The following is a 6421-nucleotide window of genomic DNA, read 5'->3' on the forward strand; positions in this document are numbered from 1 at the left end:
CCCTAGAGGCAATAATAAAGTTGTTATTTCATATTTCCTTATCATGATAAATGTCTATTATTCATACTAAAATTGTATTAACCAGAAACGTGATACATGTGTGAATACATAGACAAAACACCATGTCTCTAGTATGCCTCTACTAGACTAGCTCGTTGATCAAAGATGGTTAAGTTTCCTAGCCATGGACATGTGTTGTCATTTGATGAACGGGATCACATCATTAGGAGAATGATGTGATGGACAAGACCCATCCGCTATCTTAGCATATTGATCGTTCAACTGCTTTCTTCATGTCAAATACATATTCCTCTGACAATGAGATTATGCAACTCCCGGACACCGGAGGAATGCCTTGTGTGCTATCAAACGTCACAACGTAACTGGGTGATTATAAATATGCTCTACAGGTATCTCCGAAGGTGTTTATTGGGTTGGCATAGATCGAGATTAGGATTTGCCACTCCGAGTATAGGAGAGGTATCTCTGGGCCCTCTCGGTAATGCACATCATATGAAGCCTTGCAAGCAATGTGACTAATGAGTTAGTTGCGGGATGATGCATTACGGAACGAGTAAAGAGACTTGCCAGTAACGAGATTGAATTAGGTATGGAGATACCGACGATCGAATCTCGGGCAAGTAACATATCGATGACAAAGGGAATAACGTATGTTGACATTGCGGTTCGACCGATAAAGATCTTTGTAGAATATGTGGGAACCAATATGAGCATCCAGGTTCCGCTATTGGTTATTGACTGGAGAGGTGTCTCGGTCATGTCTACATAGTTCTCGAACCCGTAGGGTCCGCACGCTTAACGTTCGATGACAATATGTATTATATGAGTTATGTGTTCTGGTGACCGAAGGTTGTTGGGAGTCCCAGATGAGAACACGGACATGACGAGGAGACTCTAAATGGTTGAGAGGTATTGATATATTGGAAGGTGGTATTCAGACACCGGAAGGGTTTCGGAGTGTATCGGGTACAAACCGGAGTACCGGAAGGGTTACCGGAAACCCCCGGAGGAAGATATGGGCCATATGGGCCATAGGAGGGAGGCTAACCAGCCCACAAGGGGCTGATGCACCCCCCACAAGGGAGAAGGCCGAATTGGACTAGGGAAGGGGGCACCACCCCCTTTCCTTCTCCCTCTCCCTCTCCTTCCCCCTTTCCCCCTCCGTTAGAAGGAAGGGGGCGACTAGGACTAGGAGTCCTAGTAGGACTCCCCCCCCATGGTGCGCGCCCTAGGGACGGCCTCCTCCCCTCTCTCTCCTTTATATACGGGGGCAGGGGGCACCCCAAAGCACAATAGTTGTTTCTTAGCCGTGTGCGGTGCCCCCCTCCACCGTTTACTCCTCCGGTCATATTGTCGTAGTGCTTAGGCGAAGCCCTGCACGGATTACATCACCAACATCGTCATCACGCTGTCGCGCTGACGGGACTCATCGACTCCTTCGTGTCTCTACTGGATCAAGAGTTCGAGGAATGTCATCAATCTGAACATGTGCAGAATTCGGAGGTGTCGTACGTTGGGCACCTGATCGGTTGATTCGAGAAGACGTTCGACTACATCAACCGCCTTAAGTTAACGCTTCCGCTTTCGGTCTACAAGGGTATGTGGACACACTCTCCCCCTCTCGTTGCTATGCATCTCCTAGATAGATCTTACGTGAGCCTAGATTTTTTTTTTGAAATTGCATGCTATGTTTCCCAACACAGGTCCTCCCATTTAATGAATGTGTGCGCATTGAACCAGTGAGATTAAGGCCCTGTTCGGTACCACTCCACTCCACAACTCCGGGACCGGAGTTGGTGGAGCTGCAGCTTAAAATGGAGGAGTTGTTGTTTTCCCGCTCCGCAGATTCCTGGAGCAGGTGATTACTGAACAGGGACTAAATGCCCCAAACCATGGTTCCATGTCCTCATTGTCCACATTTTTAATCATGCATGGCACAAATCACTCCTGAGATTAAATGCCCCAAATCAATGGTGCCACGTCCTCATTTAACACCAAGTTTATTACCAGCCCACAATTCCTCCTCAATCATGCATGGCAGCCACACCAATAGCCCCACAATCCCTCGACGTCCTTTTTTAAAGATAGTTGACCGCACAATCTCCCCACAACCCCACCTTTAATACCCAAATTGATTGTGCAACGTCCTCCTTTATTATAATTCCTTCCTCGTATCCCTTTTAATTCTCTGTTCCTTGATTCCTGAAGTGCCTCCTTGATGTTTCTGGCAAGTTGCAAAGCCACTTCCAATGCATTGGTGCTTAGATAAGGTGCTAAGCATATTAAAAAGTTTAGCATTGGTGCTTAGATAATGTCCACAAGGCATAGGTGCTCCATTTGTTGGTGCTAAGCTCCCCTCATTTAATGCTTTAGTAGCGAAACTATTTCATGCATTGATGAGTTTTTTTTCATTTAATTGCTTTTGCCTAGGTTCACGGGCTTGGCATTGGTTCTTTCTGGGATCACCAAACTCACCTCTCTCCTCTTTATTACCTTGTCACATCAGATTTTTTGCCTACATGGCAGCCTTAGCACCTCTACAAGGTAGAGCATTGGGAAGGGTCTAAAGTGGTGGGATTCAATGTATTGATTCAAGGTGGGATATAATCACAATAAAATGTTGGTTAAGCTGGTTAGTATGGTAGTTCTCCCTCGGTATGTGTCTACGGGAGATGCCGAGTTCGATCTGCCATAGGGGCAAAAGAAAATTCCAGCCCACAAATGAGATTTAGGTACGAAGGCCCACCTGGCTCTTGTGGGCTAATGCGACGTACAATTGTTCATCTAATAGAAGACAAACAAATCATATTTCCTACACGCAAGCTATGGCTAGCTTGGTGGTACGTACCCGTTGGACTTAGACTAAAGGTCTGGAGTTCGATCAGTATCAAACTTGTATTCTTGTTTTTCTCATTTAATCAATCTGGAATGACGTACGAAACAGGATGGGTGGACGGATGAAAAACAGACCAAATTATGGTAGTAAGAAGCAATACCCTCTTTATTAGTACTAGTAAAAATGCCCGTGCGTTGCACCGGGTGAAAAATAAAAGAAATTATATTGTTTTTTCCACTCTAGATTTTGCCAAAAAAAATTATGCCAGTCTAGATTTTCACATTTCACTTTTTCACTCTTATTTTCTGACAATTATCACAATTGTCATTATGTGGCAAAAGCAAAATAATTTATTTTATTTTTGCCACTCATAACTTTTGATAATTATCATAGTTGTCATTCCCAATTATCACAATTGCCATTCAGAAAAATTTGCTTTTGCTACGGGAATGGCAATTGTGATAATTGTCAAAAGCTAAGAGTGGCAAAACTGAAAATGTCAAAATCTAAAGTGGCATAATGAAAATTGGCAAAATCTTGACTGGCAAAATAAAAATAATTCCCGAAAATAAAATACAACCTGCTCCACGTGCCATTATGCAGCATTTTTTTAATCCAATTTTTGAAATCCTCGGAAATAAGGTTACACTTTGGACCATGAAATTTGGACGTACCCTAACAACATTCGTCTTGACCTATTTTAGCTCCGCACTTTCATTTTGTCCTCGTGAGGGCAAAATTTCTTCTCCCTTAAGTAATAATTATTTTTTTCTAATATTTCACTCACATATATTTTAGTTACTATTATATAATGATAATTTATTTGTGATATATGGTCTGCATGCCCAATAAATTACTATTATATAATGATAATTTATTTATGATATACGGTCGGCATGCCCAATAAACTATGATGGTACCAAGAAATCATTATCGGAGCTCACCGGAACAAATTATTTTGTAATTTTTTATAGGGAAATTCTTTTATAATGCTAGCTCGTAGAGCAACATCTAGCTGCTTCTAGTAATGCACCACAACATCTAGTAGTAGCAGCTCGTTAAAAAAAGCAGTAGGGACAGCACCGATTCCCAGAATTCATCGTCTCACCGCCCAGTAGATGCCCCTTCTCTTGTCCACACATTGCTATTCCTCCAAGCCCACATCACTTAGTGCTACTTCGCCTCCATCTTCCTTCTTCTGCTACCTCAACACCCAGCTCTGCTCCTACTCTTCCTCAGCTCCCTCCTACCAACGCCCGGTCGTGCTCCACTCCCAGCTATGACGGCCACATGAGCTCCACCCGCACCAACACGAGACAACGAAGCTGACGTCCCGTGCTCCGTATACCTTCGTCTGCTCATGATTCGACCTCCTATTACTCCACAACGACACCAACCCATACTCCCTTCCCCTCCACAGCCAAGCAACCGCTGCATCAGGCACGGGTACGCATGCCGACTGCCTGATCTGGTATGGATGCGCGCGGTAGCTCCTCCCACCCCTGATCTTTCCTTGGCAAGCTCACATCTCCACCTGGTCCGCAACAGGAGACGCCGCGCTGGGTGTTGTAGCTACGGAGGTCATCGATTGGTCGAAGGACGCCCAGTGGCAGTGGGAAGTGACCCGAGGCGAGGTGGAGTCAGCAAGGCGGCAGAGGTTGGGCCAAAAATCTCTTTTCTATGTTCTCCGCGTACACAAAACTGATTATCTCCTTCTCGTATCCTGCAGTGGCGAGATTCGGGATCGATGGATCCGACTCCCGACGCTGCGAGCCCGTGTTGCCCAGATCTTGACGACGGCGAGCCGAGGTTGCCTACGGGCGGCGGGCGGCGCTCCCGTGGCGAGGATGGCGGGGCCTGGTCGGATCCGGGCGGATCTGGCCGGGATGGATCTATTTCGGGCGGATTTGGCTTGGAGGCGGCCGGATCTGGCGAGATTGAGGGCCGATGGCGCCATGGTCCTCCTGGAGATCCCTGCTCACCGAGAAAGAGAGACAGAGGTGAGAGGAGATCAAGATGAAGGAGGAGATGGGCGAGGCGGCGGAGCGGCCGGAGCTCCGGCGGCGGGGCACGGTGGAGGTGTGGGGTCGCCGGCGAGGTGGCTTGCGGGTGCGAGGGGAGCTGGGCGAGGCGGCGGAGCGGCCGGAGCTCCGGCGGCGGGGCACGGTGGAGGTGTGGGGGCGCCGGCGAGGTGGCTTGCGGGTGCGAGGGGAGCTCGGGTAGGAGGAAGCTGCGGGAGGCGGAGCGGTCCAGTTCGGGCTGGATTTCTAGGGTTATTTATGTAAAACTGAAAGTTTTCTTAGAATCCACTAAAGAAAGGACTACGGGTTCAATTTTGAAAAAGTACAAGGACTTTTCTGCAAAATCACCGACGACGACGTACGACCAGAAACGATCGGTGCTTTATTAATATATATATATATATATATATATATATATATAAATAAGGTAGAGAGGTAGAGATAGAGATTATTATTAGGTAAAGAATAATTGGGAGTATTTAGTGGGGAGGTTAATAATTTGTGGCACTAGAGACGACCAAATTATTAGGTGGGAAATTAGAAGAAAAAATTGGAGGGAGCCTGAGGGCTTTAGCGGGAATGTTAAACATTATTTCGGTAGAGCAGAGTACATGCTTAACTATTTGTTTCAAAAGTAATTTATTAAAGGGAACGTTTAGAATAATGAAATAAATTGAAATATTTTTTTTGAATCAATATGGAATATATCTGCTGTTGAAAATATATTACTGAAATTTGTTCGTAAAAGGTTATTTCGCTGACTGGCAGAGATAGATGTCCTCGTCGTTGGCAATTGTACATGACAGTTGTCATGGCGGGGAGAGTACACAGTCCACACAAGAACAACAACCGAGGCACTGAGCCGGCGAGGGTAATGGAGGCAGTGTGCGCTACACTCACTGATAGAAACCTCATATCACCCTCACTTTAAAACTATTATGTTATACTCTTTCATTCAAACATAAGTAGATATGGGGTGATGAGACGGTCGATTTATGTCGGTATGATCTCACGGTTCGATCTTGAGATGGGATGATAACACGAGAGATGGCGAAGAACAAGAATGACGTGATTCGAAACCGCTTTCTTCTCACCGGCCGGTTCGTCGATCCAACAAAATTGAATCCAAAAAAGGCCCAATGGCCACACATGGAAATACCTACACCAAGAACATATCACTAGTAGAAAATAGGGCTTTGGTCCAGGCCGGATTAGCCCATTAGTCCCGGTTCAGTCCAGAACCGGGACCCATGGGGGCATTGGTCCCGGTTCGTGAGCCCAGGGGGCCGGCTGGGCCACATGGGCCATTTGTCTCGGTTCGTATGGACCTTTTAGTCCCAGTTGGTGCCACAAACCGGGACTAAAGGGTGCGATGCCCATTAGTACCGGTTCGTGGCACCAACCGGTACTAAAGGTTAGACCTTTAGTCCCGGTTCGAGCCACCAACCGGTACTAATGGGGTTTGAGGCATTAGTACCCGGTTCATGGCATGAACCGGTACTAAAGGTCCCATTTTCAAACTCTACCCCCCCCCCCATGGATT

The sequence above is a fragment of the Triticum dicoccoides genome, chromosome 3B, assembly GCF_002162155.2.
Source record: "Triticum dicoccoides isolate Atlit2015 ecotype Zavitan chromosome 3B, WEW_v2.0, whole genome shotgun sequence".
Taxonomy (NCBI): Eukaryota; Viridiplantae; Streptophyta; class Magnoliopsida; order Poales; family Poaceae; genus Triticum; species Triticum dicoccoides.